We start from the raw sequence: 16,890 nt of genomic DNA on the forward strand, positions 1-16,890 counted from the left end.
AACATTGATTCTAAAAGTTTACCAAATCACAATCTGGGAACTCCCTCTCTAGCTGCTGACGTACAGTGGCCAATATTTGGGGGCTTCTGGTGGAGCCAGTGGATATCATGATAGAAAACAAATAACCATTTGAAGACTTCTAATGTCAGGTGGTCATTGTTTATGATCCAGATGAATTAATTTTAAAAAGCTGAAAAATAAGTTCATTGTTGTCAGATGATAGCTGGCAGTTTTAAGACTGCCCTTCAGCTAATACAGTCCCTGTTTGGCCCTCTTCACTGACTGTGCTGTTCAAATGTGGTTTGTCAATAGAAGTCAGGATATCAACAGAAACCTACAAGTTTACAATACCAAAATGACTCCATTGGCTCTAAGAAATCATAGCAAAACAGATCGTATATATAATGTCAACCATATACTACTTACATCTGTTACAGGAACCTGATTTAACTCAGACAAACTGTGAGTATGCAAGTATGCAAATTAATGCACACCTAATATTCCAAAAATAAAGGAGTCATCCTCCTTGAAGCTGTATCTTAACTAACTTTAATTTAAAATTAAATTGTCTAGGGTTAATTGGGAATTTTTATATAAAGTCATGGGCAAGTTTGGATTTCATCAATCGTTTATCAGGATTATTCAAGCATTATATAAATCACCAAGGGCAAGAATTAAAGTTAACGGGGCACTCTCTAATGTTTTTAATTTACAGAGAGGGACACGTCAGGGTTGTCCCTTAAGTCCCTCACTCTTTGCTCTTTTTATAGAGGCCCTGAGTCAAAGTGTTATACAAAGTAATAATATTACTGGTGTCAAGATCATGGGTCGAGAGCATAAGATATCCTTGTTTGGTGATGATATTTTGATTTACTTGACAAATCCGAACATTACTTTCCCCAAGCTGCTATCACTTCTGGAGACCTTTGGCTCACTATCAGGTTATAAATTAAATATACTGAAGACTCAGATATTAACTTTTAATTATAAGCCAAATCAGGAAATTAAGTCTAAGGTTAATTTGAACTGGGAGTCGGAGTGGATGAAGTATCTTGGAGTAAATATTACTAAAGATCTCTAAGTTATATAATGCAAACTTTAATCCTTTGTGTTATAAAATAAATGAGGATATTAAAAGATGGAACTTATTACCATTTTTAAATTTTGAATCACGTATTGATACAATTAAAATGAATATTTTGCCCAGGATGCTTTATCTGTTCCAAACACTCCCAGTTGAAATAACTGATAAACAATTTCAGGAATGGGACAAAACAATCTCTAGGTTCATATGGCAGGGGGAAAAACCACGGATTAAGTACCAAACTATCCAGTTGGCTAAAGATAAAGGGGTTGGGGTTCCCATGTTTGAAAGATTATTATATTTCAGCTCAATTTAGGATATTAGTGTGTTGGTGTAATGTAGACTACCAAGCGAGATGGAAAGAAATAGAAACAGAAACAGAGGCCTTAAAAGATTTTCCAATTCAGGCAAGCTTAGGAGATGTGAGACTTATTAAAAACAAATTAATCAAGGAAACCAATGGATTAACTTGCCTTTAAAACTTTGGTCACAATTTCTTAATAAGAACGATTGGAATGAAGAGGCCAGGATTTTAAGATGGTGCGCTTATGATCTTGACTTTTACCCAATAAGTTAGATGCAAGATATAAAAATGGGCAGGACAAGGCTTAATGGCATATTGTATGTTTTATGATAAGGGAATTTTAGGGACTTCCAATCACTAAAAGATCAATACCAGTTAAGCAAAACGGATTTTTTAGGTTTCTCCAAATTAGGCATCACATACATAACTATATACCTAAAAGAACAGATCTTTTCTTTCTTCCTGTTTTGAATATATTTGCCAAGGCTTACCAGGCAGATCCTGGCCTCAAGGTGATTTCTAGATTGTATAAGGGTATACAAGAGGTTAAGAAGTGGAATACTGCCTACATTAAAAAAAAAAATGGGAAAGGGAAACAAATACAGAAATTCTAAATGATATTTGGTATCAGCAGTGTGTTTTTCAGTGGAGAATTTCTAGTTCTAATATATGGAGATGTTTTGGTTGGAAGAGTCTCTGTAGGTTTTTATTACCCCTGCACAAAGTAAACATTTTTCTATTCACTCTAGCTGTTGGAGAAAATGTGGGGCCCAAGGAATAAAACATTTCCACTTGTTTTGGTCATGCCCATTGATCAACACTTTTGGGTATCGATTCATTCTGAGTTACAGATCATTTTTAGTATGCAACTTCCCTTTAATTGGGATGAACTTTTGTTTGGATATTTATACTCAGTGAATGTAGATAAAACGTCCAAGCTGTTGTATGGTATTCTGAGTCTGGCTGCCCGTAAGACTATTACCAAGAAATGGCTTAGTGTGAAAATTCCATCACTTAATGATTGGTATGAGATTGTTTATGGGATGTTTAAAATGGAAAGAATTACTTTCATTAATAGACTCCAATATGACATATTTAATGATATTTGGGATAAATGGAAACATTACATTTTGTCAAGGAGACCCGATTTTGTTTGAATCTCTGTAATTATGTATGCCATATTTCTGAATGGTTATGTGTATATATGTATATGTCACTATGTATGAGTGTATAGGCGAATACATATGGATGTAGGTATGTGTATGTATGACTAAGTATAGTGTGTGTATACACACTAGATGGTACACCCGTTTGTTTATTTTTGATTATTTGATTATTTTGGGTTATTTGTGCTCTTATATGTTGTTTAAAAATAAAAAAAAAATTAAAAAAAAAATTAAAAAAAAAGAAGAAAAAAAAAAATTAAATTGTCTAATACTTTGTATTGTTTTTATTATTCTTTATATTTATATTTGTATTATCTGATGAATTTTGGTAGTAGCTCTAAGAGACCTGAAAGAGGGGTTTGAACATTATTTTTATGACCGATTTTGCATCTTCTGAGCCAGAAAAGGCTCAGATGATTATCTGTGCGTATTCTTGCTTGAATGAAGCATAAAATCAACCTTGAGATCTGCTGTCTGCAGGCAGACTGATTTCATATGCTGGCTGCTGGTGAGTCAGAGGTCAGCTCTCTTTTTTATACTAGTCTTAAGCAAAAGGTTGAAAAGTGACACCTTTTATCTACAACATTAAAATGAATTTACATTTTGAATGTTATTGTATGTCTTTCAGGCCTTCAAGAGCTGTAAACAAGCAACAGTATCTTATTGTAAGCATGTAAGAAAAAGAATGTAATGTAAAATAATGTAAAGTCATTCTCAGTCATGAAGTGCAGACCTGAAAGACAGCAGTGTAGATGTGAATATTCATTCAGATAATTTTCAGTGCTCAAACAGATGAATTTGGTTTAAATCGATCAGTACCACAAAGCTGACAGACGCTAACAGGCAGAAAATGTAAACCAGAGGAAGACGGCAGGAAAACGGAGACTTATCAGCTCATCAACGCACACATGGAGCCATTCAAAATAAAGAAGAAGAAGAAGAAGCTGTTATGTCACACATGGCTGAAGGTGAAGCCAGAATACCACAGAGAGATGAAAGGATTTATGTCACATTGGCTCAGTTTATTTTATGCCGCAGAAATAAAGACAGACTTCAACAGGTTGGAAAATAAAACCATTTTCAAATATGTGCTCACATACTGCTTAAATTTATGTTCATGAGAAGCCAGATCAAAATGTTTGATAACATCGCAATCCCAAATCCTGTGACCCATTTTACCCACTGAGAAGCCTTTTGCCACTCGGTCTACTCCAAATTATGAACGTTCTGCTCAGCTTTCACCTCAAATATAAACAATTTGACCTCAAGATTATCTGGAATTATATAATTATCATTGTGCCTTGGAATTGTGCTTACTTCTGGTGCTGTTGTCATGGAGGTTTTGAAGGGAAACTAGAGGACAAATGGATTGGGAGGAAGTCCATGTGTTGAAAGAACCTGTGGAGATGTTGGTCCTTGAACTGCAGAACTGGTATCCATCAAACTCAGGTACACCAGCCAGGAAATACCAGGTCCAGGAATAGTCATACTTGAATCCAGAGGGACGTCAGAGTCCTCGTCGTGCCTGGACCGATTTCTTCCTCTGTGGTGTTTGATTTTTTTCTCAGAATTCTTTAGAAATTCTTGATATAATGTTCCTGGCAGCCTTGATAGTCAGTGAACGTGAACTTAATCATTACAGGCAAATGCAGTACATTTAAAATGCCTTTGTTCAACACAAAATGCACAGAAACGTCTTGAAACACTCAGCCTTTGGATCCTGAACTCTTATAAACAACTTCTCCTGGAAAACAAAAGCCAGAATCGGTCAGCATTACAAATCTCACTCACTGGTACAGTTAAAAACAATATTACAGGATAAATTAGACAGTATGCTAATGAGAAAACACTAAAGATTCAAGTAAGTTCAGTGTAGAAACTAACATGAGTAATAAAACTAATGTAGGGTGTTGTTAAAGTAAACTAAGCTTGGGACTGGGTAAGTGGGTGGGTGGGTGGGGCACTAAGAATGGGATAACAGTGGGCAGTGGGAAAACTAAGGTAAGTAAGATAAGCATGAAGCACGTTGAAGCTAAAATGCCTGAATGTGTGGTGTCAGAGAACTCAAATGGGCTTCTGGAAGGCTAAACTGGGTGCAAGTGATAATAAAAGATAATAAAATGAGTGAAAATGAATCGAGCACAATGCAAGATTTTGTGGCCATTTCTTTATGGTTGATACGTTTTTTAGCTTCTTTTACCTTCTCAGTGTCATCTCAAGAGGAATCTGAAGGAAGTTTGTTCTTGCCGCTGAAAAAAAAATTATTATTTTTATCATTTGTAGTTAAATTTGAGGTTGTTATCTCAAAATTTTGAGTTAGGCAACTCAAGTTTCCACTTTCTGAATCAAACATTGAAATTCAGAAAAAAATCTTGAAACTTCGACTCATTAAATCAAAATTTGGGGATAAAAACTTGAGGAGAATTTATTTATTTTTTTTGGGGGGGGGGTGTTGCTGGTTATTGAATGGGTGCCCTTTGGGGCTGTCTTGTCCTGTGTTTCTGGGGGTCTGCCGGCTGTTGTCCTTCTGGGACTTTATGTCTCTTTGCTGTCCTTTGGCTCTTGCTGTGCCATGGGCACCACTTCCTGGGTCTGGTCTCTGTTGGGTTTCAACAGGAATCCTGTTCTCATTATATGTCTGTGTTTTGATATTTAAACTGTGGTGATTCAGTGACCTTGATGGGCGGGAAAGTATCTTCACATCATGAATCACCACACTACCAATGAGTTTTTATATTTGTTTCTTCATTCTTACTTGAATGCTTTGCTTGTGGGTTTCTCTGTGGTGCATTTTGTTTTTGCTTTTTTAAGAAAATGGGTTTACCTGCAAGTGGAATTATAACAGATAACTTTTTAATAAAAAATTAGCATGTTTAGCATTTTGATGTCATGGGGTTTTTTGTGCTTCACCAAGGTAAGATCAAATATAACTAAAACGTAAGTTAGTTTTTCAAAGAGGGCTTGTGAAGGTCACATGAAAATAAAAAAAATATGGCTAATAATGTATGAGAAGAATAAATAAAAGATTTACATATAATGTGTCAGGATCTGTGTTGTGGATGAGGGAAGGAGGACCCAAATGCTGGACTCACAGGTAGGTAGGTGAAGGTTGGTATTTATTGCCGATGGAGTGAACAAACAGAACAGAGGTAGGAAACGGCTGGCTGGCTGGCTGGCTGGACGACTGACTGAATGACTGAAGGGCTGACTGAAAGGCTGAATGGCTGGCTGAAAGGCTGAATGGCTGGCTGACTGAACGCAGGCGTAAACAACAACATAACATCACAGGAACATCAATGACACGACACTGGACTGGTTGAACTGAGGAACATAAATACACAGGCTGAATGATGAGTGATTAGAAACCGGTGAGTACACAGCTGAACATAATCTGGCTAATGACACGAGACGAGCTGACACAGGAAAAGCAGGAAGTGAGAACATGGAAGTGGCAAAATAAACTGAACATGAACAAAACTGAAAGCACTGGGTCAACGACCCAGGAACCCTGACATAATGAGCAGGATCAGGACACCTGTTAATTTATTCCTGAAAACCAGCACACAAAAAAGATCTTTGGATATCTTAAATTTGGGGGGGGTTTTGTGGTTTTGCAGTATTGCAGGAGGCTATTGTAGTTTTTGTTTAATTACTTTTTCCTCATTAATGTGCAGCGTGTTACTTGTGTGTTTGTTATGTGTCATAACTGAGTTGTTCCTGTATATGTTTCACCGTCCGCTCTCATGGAGATTTTCCTCTTGAGTTTGAAACAAAAGCCTGAAACTGAACCAACCACTTCGTCCAAAAGACATCACTTAATCAGCGCTGGCCCCTGGATCTCCCACCAGGGTCTGTTCCAAACCGGCCCCGTCGGGTCCAGGAACCTGATTACTCAAACAGACACGAAGCAGTGCCAAAAAACCAAAAAGAAAGCTGATTGTTTAAGCAGTGAGCGAGGCTCGGTGTGGCTTTCAGCGGGCTGAAATTCCCTGTAGGATGATCTTAATCGAAGGTTTTGGATGCGCAGGAGCTCTGTGTGGAGCTTTCAGTCATGTCCAAAACATCTGTGCTCTGGTCTGTATGCTTGTAATTAGACTTTCAGGGGAGTTACGTGGAGTGTTTGTGTCACTCTGACAGGATGCCTCCATACAGCTCTTGCTTGTAAACTGGTAGATCTGACGACATGAGGGCAGTAAACATATCAGCTCGAGGATACAGTCCCTGAGCTTTTTTTGCAACGTTATATATCAACCTGCAGCCAACAGTGGGCAATATGGCACACAGAGCTCTTTATAGCTCTGAGAATTAGTTCAAAAAAGCTCTTTTAAAATATAATTGGCTTCCTGGGGGCCTCTGTGCCATGTGAGGCCTCACGTGAGCTCGCTGTACCAACATTTTAATGCACAGTTAAATTGCTGCAGCAGCCTGGCTCTGCTCGGTATGGTTCTCATTTAGCAGAGGAAAATCCCTGCGAGCGCAGCAGTTATGCAACAGTCTGGCGTCCAATCAGCAGCCTGAAGATGACACGCTGACAGCTGATGGGCAGAGGGTTCACACGTCACTCATGGCTGCTTCAGAGGAAAGAGTCACCTGGGTTCAAAAATCTGACCAGATATGAGTGTCTAGCTGCAAAACTTAAAGGAGTAAGTGTAGTGCAGTAGAAGTATAAAAAGAACAAAAATCACTTCGAAGAGGCAATATGAACTAGAAAAATTTGCATTTCCTGCGAAAATGCAGTGTGGATGCTGGAACGCTGAAGCTGTCAGCTGAAACTAGCTGAAAAAGGTGAAAAGTTGCAGAAATTGTAAAAACTTTGCAGAAGCAAAGGAACTTTGCTAAAATGTAGTAACTTAGCAGAACTGCAATATCTTAGAGGAAACATAATACTTGGCAGAAATACAATAGCATAGCAGAACTTAGCAGAAATATTGTAACTTACCAGAAACACGATAACTTCTCAAAAATACAAGAATTTAGGAGAAATTGTATAAGATAACAGAAAGAATATATTTAGCCAAACATTCTTAAACATTACAGAAATACTATGATTTAGAAAAACAGTACAACATAGCAGAAATGCTGCGATTTACCAGAGACACTGTAATTTACTATTAATATTGAAAATTTTTTTTTAAAAAAAATACTATGTTTTAGCACAAATACTGTAATTTGACAGAAATACTATCATTCGGCAGAAATACTATGTTTCAGCAGAAATACTCTGGTTTAGCACAAATATTATAACATAGCAGTAATACAATTATATAGCAGAAATGCTACATTTAGAAAGAAAAATATAATATAGTAGAAATACTATGATTTAGCAGAAATACTGTAATCAGCACATATACTGTAACATGACAGAAATTCCTCCACTTAGTAGTAATACTGTAACATAAAACAAATGTTATGATTTGGCACAAAAACCATAATTTGGCAAAATACTATGATTGAGCAGAAATACTATGGTTGAGCAGAAGTACTAAGATGTAGTAAAAGTACTTTGATTTAACAGAAATACAATTATGGAGGAGTAATACTTTAAAATGGGAGAAATATTGATACACACACACATACACAGAGCCTAAAGGGAACAGTATTTGTGCCATGGAGTGTTAACAAGAATCTGAGGTCCATATTACAAAAGCTGCTAAAATCATAAAAGTTTGCAGAATTGTAATAAATGATGAATATGAATTAGTGGTCTGTGATAGTGTATTAATTTGTAGGAAAAAAACATGTTGCCCAAGGTGTAATTGAACCCACGACCTTTGGGTTGCAGACCTGTGTCATTACCAACTGCGCCACTGGGAAAGAGAGCGCGCGCCTGGAAAACAGGGTGTTGAGCAGTCAGAATTAGATCGCGGTGCGAGGCGAAAAACGCTGTTTTTTGGAGTTACAAAACGTCGTGTAACTCAAAAACTAGGTGGACTAGAAGCATCATTCTTGTACTGGGTGAATCAGCGTACTTTGGTGTACTTTGACTGTGATTTGCATTGCTCTTTGTACATCTGTCGCTGAGATATGACGAGAGAAGAAAGGGCAGACCTCAGATATGATTGGCTGGCTGGGAAGCCGTGCAGGCCCTGATATGTAAATTTTATATGTATCAGTCCTCACAGAGGGTTAGCTGCCTGGGGACCTGGCAGAAATATATACAAATAGTATGATTAAGCATAAATACTACATTTAGTAGAAATACTATGTTTTAGCACAAATACTATAAAATGGCAGAAATACTATAATTAAGCAGAAATACTATATTTGGCAGAAACACTATATTTAGTACAAATCTTATGAAATAGCAGAAATAGTATGATTTAGCAGAAATGCTGTATTTGGCACAAATCTCATAAAATAGCAGAAATAGTATGATTTAGCAGAAATGCTGTATTTAGCACAAATACTGAAAAGCAGCAGAAATGCTATGACTCAACACAATAGTAATAACTTAAATAGAAAAATTGGAAAAGCAAAGTGGACAGCTGGAAAAATCCTGAACATGCTAAGGGTCCCTCAAATCTAATTGTTAATTGAAAAAAAAAAAAATCAGCAAAAAAAGTATAACAGTCACACAATCACAAATATGGGCACATATGGAAACACACATGCACAGAGAGACACAAACAGGACCAAATTCAGTCAACCAGTCTAAATATGTTGAATTTAAGTGATATAATAAGATGCTCCCATCAAAGGCTCTCTCTCGCCGCTCTCTCTCTCTTCTCTCACACACACACACACACACACACACACACACACACACACACACACACACACACACACACACAGAGCCTAAAGGGAACAGTATTTGTGCCATGGAGTGTTAACAAGAATCTGAGGTCCATATTAGAAAAGCTGCTAAAATCATAAAAGGTTGCAGAATTGTAATAAATGATGAATATGAATTAGTGGTCTGTGATAGTGTATTAATTTGTAGGGAAAAAACACATGTTGCCGAAGGTGTAATTGAACCCATGACCTTTGGGTTGCAGAACTGTGTCACTACCAACTGCGCCACTGGGAAAGAGAGTGAGCGCCTGGAAAACAGGGTGTTGAGCAGTCAGAATCAGATTGCGGTGAGAGGTGAAAAACGCCGTTTTTTGCAGTTACAAAATGTCGTGTAACTCAAAAACTAGGTGGACTAGAAGCATAATTCTTGTACTGGGTGAATCAGCGTACTTTTTCGTGTACTTTGACTGTGATTTGCATTGCTCTTTTGTACATCTGTCGCTGAGATATGACGAGAGAAGAAAGGGCAGACCTCAGATATGATTGGCTGGCTGGGAAGCCGTGCAGGCCCTGATATGTATTTGTATGTATCAGTCCTCACAGAGGATTAGCTGCCTGGGGACCTGGCAGAAATATATAGAAATAGTATGATTAAGCATAAATACTACATTTTTTAGAAAAACTATATTAAGCACAAATCCTATAAAAAGCAGAAATACTATATTAAGCAATATAAATATCCTCTAACAATCCTATAAAAAGCAGTAAAACTGTACTATGATTTGGTAGAAAAACCCTAATTAATCAAAAATACTAAATTTGGCAGAAATAGCAGAAACACTATATTTAGCACAAATCTTATGAAATAGCAGAAAGAGTATGATTTAGCAGAAATGCTGTATTTAGCACAAATACTGAAAAGCAGCAGAAATGGTATGACTCACCAGAATAGTAATAACTTAAATAGAAAAATTGGAAAAGCAAAATGGACAGCTGAAAAAATGCTGTACATGTTAAGGGTCCCTAAATATATACTTGTTAAATGAAAAAAATCGGCAAAAAAAAAAAAAGATAACAGCCACACAATCACAAATATGGACACATATGGAAACACACATGCACAGAGAGACACACATAAGATCAAATTCAGTCAACCAGTCTAAATATATTGAATTTGAATCTTACAATGAGATCATCCCATAAAAAGGCTTGTTTTCTCTCTCTCTCTCTCCCTCTCTCTCTCTGTCACACACACACACACACACACACACACACACACACACACACACACACACACACACACACACACAAGATCCAATTCAGTCAAATAGTCTAAATATATTGAATTTGAATCTTACAATGAGATCATCCCATAAAAAGGCTCTCTCTCTCTGTCTCTCTGTCACACACACACACACACACACACACACACACACACACACACACACACACACACACACACACACACACACACACACACACACACACAGGGAGAGAGAAGTAAGTTTCTAGCTCAGTCAAGCAGCCAGGGAGCTGCTGAATTTGAATCCACCAATCAGAGAGCCTGTGCCCTTTTTCCCGCCAAAACAGGTGCACGCAGCACAGAGAGACACAGGATTTTTGCAGTCTATTTCTCATAATGACGACTCCCCTCAAACAAATGACCATAATTTCCTAACCGTAGGGGCTAGAACGGTCATTCTTACACCGTTTTGTTCAGAAGAGATGGGGGAATCTTAAAGTGTTGACAATTTATCATTAAAATATGAATTATTAAAGATATTTGACTTCTAATGCACCATAACTGAGTAGAGCAAAGCAAAAACTGCCTTGACTTGCCCTCAAACAACGCTTTCTAACTCTAAATCTATTTGGAGTATCAATATCATTCTTTCACCGTAAGAGACAGCAGGCTTTGGTGAACAATCATGGAAACTTTCAGGTCTCTGTGGAAATCCATTAAAAAGTTATGACGAGAGAAAAAAGTGCCTCATTTCCAGAGTTTGAAATCTGAAGAAATCTGAGAGGAGGACGAATTTCCTACCCTCAAACAAGTCTAACTCATTTCAGAACGGTAATAGGTGAGAAAAAAATTCTTGAATTGTGAGCGTCAGGAGTGTCTGAAGATATACGGGGACAAGCCTCATGTTTTAACTTCGCTTCGTTAAGGAGATATGACGATTCGAATATGCCTCTCATTAGAGAAATCAAGCGATGATTTTGAACAAGCTCTCCATTGACTTTCTATGGAGAGTTTTGCGACTTTGTGTTGGTCTGAGGAGATTTGCCAAAATTCTATAAATCTGACAACAATGATGGTGACATTTTCTGAAAGCCAGCAAAAATACCTACGTTTTGATGTGTAATTTGTGGGGGTTGAGTGGAAATTGACCGAGTTGCAAGAAGTTGTTCGGACATGAAGAGAAAATTGCCAAAGGTACAGTGGCTCACTTAGAACCAACTGCATAGCAACCATAACAACGCATGTATTTTGTGAAAAATCACAAAGATGAAACTCAAAACTTAAAGAGGGATAAGATGAAAACGGTAACAGATATGAAAAAGCTGAATCATTCATGAATAGCCCAATAATTTGTGAACATTTTAAAATTTGAATGGTTGTTCTAGGCGAAAGTAGTAAAAAGTAGTTAAGTTTCAAAAAAGAGTAAGTTTTAGCAGAATTTTGGAAGTTTTCCATTCATTTCAATGGGACAAAAAATTGCATAAAAAGCTTAATATTTTAAAAAGTATAAGAGCAGAAAATAGCAAAAGTCATAGCAGGAATTAGCAAAAATAGCAGAATAGTTTAAAATTTGAACGGTGAAAATCGGCTGAAGATTGTGGAAGTAGTTAAGTGCCAAAAAAGTACAAAAAGTGGCAACTAGAATAATAACTAGAAAAATTTGCATTTCCTGCGAAAATGCTGTGTGGATGCCTTAATGCTGAAGCTGTCTGCTGAAAAGCTGAAAAAGATGAAAAGTTGCAAAAAGTTGTATGGTGGTGAAAAAAAAATGTTGCCTTGAGCAGGATTTGAACCTGGCCCTCTTAGTCTCAAGGCGGCTACTCATCTCACTAAGCCAAAGTCACTCTCAATTGCGCAAACTCATTCTCACAAAGAAGAGATGGAGAGACTGACAATTTTGCTGAAATGAGCAGAAGCTGCTGAGAATTGTGCTGGTAAGAGGAGAAAAGGCTGAAAATTTTGCAGAAAAGAGGTGAATCAGCAGAATTTCTGCTCAAAAGAGTTTAAGAAGCAGAAAGTTGCGCTGAAAAGAGATGAATCAGCAGAATTTCTGCTTAAAAGAGTTTTTCCTGAAAACAGCTGAGATTTCTGCTAATAAGAGGTGAAAAGGCTGAAAATTTTGCAGAAGAGGTGAACAAGCAGAATTTGGGCTGAAAAGAGGTGAAAATTCTGCTGAAAAGTGTTCTGCAGAACTCTTTTCAGAATTCTGCTGAAAAGATGTTTTTGCTGAAAATAGCTGAAAAAGCTGGGAAACTGACAATTTTGCTGAAAAGGGGTGAAAAAGCTGAAATTGAGTTAAAAAAAAAAGTTTCTCTGCGTAAAACAGGTTTCTGCTTAAAACAGCTAAAAAGTTGAGATTTGTGCTGAAAACAGGTGTTCAAATCCCATGACCAGGATTTGAACCTGGCCCTTGTGGTCTCAAGGAAGCTACTCATCTCACTGAACTAAACTTGTTCTGACAAACACAAGGGATGGAGAAACTGACAATTTTGGTAAATGAGCAGAGGCTGCTAAGTTTTGTGCTGAGAAGATGTGAAAAGCTGAAAAATTTGCAGAAAAGAGGTGAATCAGCAGAATTTCTGCAGAAAAGATGGAAAGAAGAAGAACATTGCGCTGAAAAGAGGTAAATCAGCAGAATTTCTGCTGAAAAGACGGAAAGAAGCAATCACAGTAGCTGCTCATCTCACTGAGCCAAAGCAGTTCTTGTCCCACCAAGAGATATGATGAGAAAAAATGTGCAGGGGGGGCCGAAGAAGCTGAATTGTTGTGAAAAGAGGTGAAAAAGCTGAAATTCTTCTGAAAGAGCAGAACAGGCTGAAAATTTTCAGCTACTCATTGAGCCAAACTGGTTCTCTCATAACTGAAAAAAGGTGAAAAAGCTGAAAATTCTGATAAAAACATCAGAAGTGGCTGACATTTGTGCTGATAAGAGGTGAAAACGCAAACTTTCTGCTGAAAAGAGGAAGAACAACCTGGTTCTGCTCAATTTCACCAATCAGAGGTACTGCTTCTGTCTGCTTCATCAGGCTGTGTACTTGTATGTATTTCTGCCATGCAGCGTTAACAAGAATCTGAGGTCCATATTAGAAAAGCTGCTAAAATCATAAAACTTTGCAGAATTGTAATAAATTAGCAATATAAATTACAGGTCCGTGATAGTGTATAAATTTGAAGTGAAAAAAAGAAATATTGACCAAGGTGGATTTGAACCCACGACCTTTGAGCTGCAGACCCGTGTCATTACCAATTGCGCCACCTGGAAAGGGGGTGGGTACCCGAAAACCAGATTGATAACCAGTCAGAAATAGATCGCGGTGAGCGGTGAAAAACGCCGTTTTTTGGAGTTACAAAACGTCGTGCAACTCAAAAACTAGGAGGGCTAGCAGCATAATTCTTGTACTGGGTGAATCAGCGGACTTTGGTGTACTTTGACTGCGATTTTCATTGCTCTTTCTACCTCCATCGCGGAGATATGACGAGAGAAGAAACGGCTTCATTTTCGGAGTTTGAAAACTGAGAGGAGGACAGATTTCCACCCCTCAAACAAAGGTAATTTATGGCTCAACAGTAAGATGACAGTAAAAACTGCTCACACCATGACTGTCAGCAGTGTCTGAACATAAATTGGCAGCATGCAGATGAATCTTACAAAGAAGCTCGGAGAGAGAGACTGAGCTTGTATTTCCACCCCAAGCTGGTAGGGGATGCTCTTTATTAAACACTTGCTTGTGCTACAATGTGCTTCAAGGGTCATTAACAGCATAACAGAACTCACTTATGGTACTGCATTCTTCCTATAAAACAATAACTGTCAGTGACTTTGTACCGTAGTATAAACACAACATTCAAGACAACAGTTAAAAGTAATGTAACCATAAACAATGAAACAAGAACATCTAAACAGCAGCACATGTCCCAAGGCATGATGGGAGAGAACTAGCTGTTCCACCAACACGCCACATTATTTATGATTTATGATTTGGCAGAAACACTGGGAATTGGTATAAATAGTATGATTTACATGAAATACTTTGACTTAGCAGAAATTCTATAATCTAGCACTAAGCACTTCAGCATAGCAGAAATTCTATGATTGAGCAGAATTACTAGGATTTAGCACAAACACTATGATTTGGCTCAAAACCTTTATTTTGCAGTTATATTGTGATTTGGCAGAAATGCTGTGCTTTGGAACAAGTACCAAGATTTGGCAGAAATACTATGAGCAGTAATAATATAACATAGCAGAAATACTGTTATTTTGTGGAAATAGTATGCTTTGGCACAAATACCATGATTTGGCAAAAACACTGATTTAACAGAAATACTATGATTGAGCAGAAGTACTAAGATGTAGTAGAAGTACTTTGATTTAGCAGAAATACTATTATGGAGTAGTAATGGTTTAACATGGGAGAAATATTGATACAGACACACAAACATACACATACACAGAGCCTAAAAGGAACAGAGGCTGTGAAGAGTCTGGACTTGGTATATCTAGGTCAGTTAAATTGGCTGCACCTGCTGTAATCAGCCCTTACACACACAGACACAGAGAGAGGTATAAGTTTTCTGCAGTGTATTTCTCACATTCAGGATTCCCCTCAAACAAATGGCCATAATTTCCTAACCATAGGGGCTAGAAAGCTCATTCTGACATCGTTTTGTTCAGAAGAGATGGGGAAATCTGCAGGTCTTCATAATTCAGAGATAAAATATAGATTATTGAAGATATATGACTTGTAACACACTGTAACTGAGTAGAGGCGAAGCAAAACTGCCTTGACTTGGCCTCAAACAACGTTTTGTAACTCTAAATCTATATGGAGCATCAAAATCATTCTTTCACTGTAAGAAACAGCAGGCTTTGGTGAACAGTCATGGGAATTTTCAGGACTCTGTTGCAATCCATCAAAAAGATATGACGAGAGAAAAAAGTGTCTCATTTCCAGAGTTTGAAATCTGAAGAGATCTGAGCGAGGGACAAATTTCCTACTCTCAAACATATGCAATTCATGGCCAAACGGTAATAGGTGAGAAAAAAATTCTTGAATTGTGAGCATCAGGACTGTCTGAAGATATATTGGCACAAGCCTCATGTCTCAACTCTGTTTTGTTAAGGAGATATGACGATTTGAAAATGCCTCTCATTAGAGAAATCCAGCGGTGATTTTGAACAAACTCTCCATTGACTTTGTATGGAGACTTTTCCAACCTTGTGTTGGTCTGAGGAGATTTGCCAAAATTCTATAAATCCCACAACAATGATAGTGACATTTTCGGAAAGCCAGCAAAAATACCTACGTTTTGATGTATAATGTGTGGGAGTTGAGTGGAAATTGAGCGAGTAGCAAGAAGTTGTTCGGACATGAAGAGAAAATTCAGAACAGAGCAGCCCTCACTCTGAGTTAATTGCATAGCAACCATAGCAACACATGTATTTTCTGAAAAATCACAATTTTGCAACTGAAAACTTAAAGAGGTATAAAATTAAAACGGTAGAAGATCTGAAAAAGCTGAATCACTCAGGAATAGCCCAATAACCTGAGAACATTTTAAAGTTTGAATGGAGTTTCTAGGTGAAAGTATGAGGACGTAGTTAAGTTTCAAAAACAAGCAAGTTTTAGCAGAATTGTGGAAGTTTCCCATTCATTTCAATAGGACAAATTAAAGGAAAAAAGTGTAATATTTTAATAAGTATAACAGTAATAAACACCAAAAGTCATAGCAGGAATTAGCAGAAAGAGCAGAACAGTTTAGAGTTTGAACGGAGAAAATCGGCTGAAAACTGAAAGAGTAGTTAAGTGCCAAAAACGCACGGAAGCAACTAGTAAATAGTGGAATAAAGAATAAAGAGAAACAGGAACTCAATAGTGTGGAAGCCCTTTTAGGGCATCCACACAACTAGAAAAATTTGCATTTCCTGCGAAAATGCAGTGTGGATGCTTAAAGCTGAACCTATCTGCTGAAAATAGCTGAAAAAGCTGAAAAGTTGCAGAAATTGTAAAAACTTTGCAGAAGCAAAGGAACTTTGCTAAAATGTAGTAACTTAGCAGAACTGCAATATCTTAGAGGAAACATAATACTTGGCAGAAATACAATAGCATAGCAGAACTTAGCAGAAATATTGTAACTTACCAGAAACATGATAACTTCTCAAAAATACAAGAATTTAGGAGAAATAGTATAAGATAACAGAAAGAATATATTTAGCCAAACATTCTTAAACATTACAGAAATACTATGATTTAGAAAAACAGTACAACATTGCAGAAATGCTGCGATTTACCAGAGACACTGTAATTTACTATTAATATTGAAATTTAAAAAAAAAATACTATGTTTTAGCACAAATACT

This window comes from Oreochromis aureus, linkage group 23, assembly GCF_013358895.1.
Source record: "Oreochromis aureus strain Israel breed Guangdong linkage group 23, ZZ_aureus, whole genome shotgun sequence".
In the NCBI taxonomy this organism is placed as follows: domain Eukaryota; kingdom Metazoa; phylum Chordata; class Actinopteri; order Cichliformes; family Cichlidae; genus Oreochromis; species Oreochromis aureus.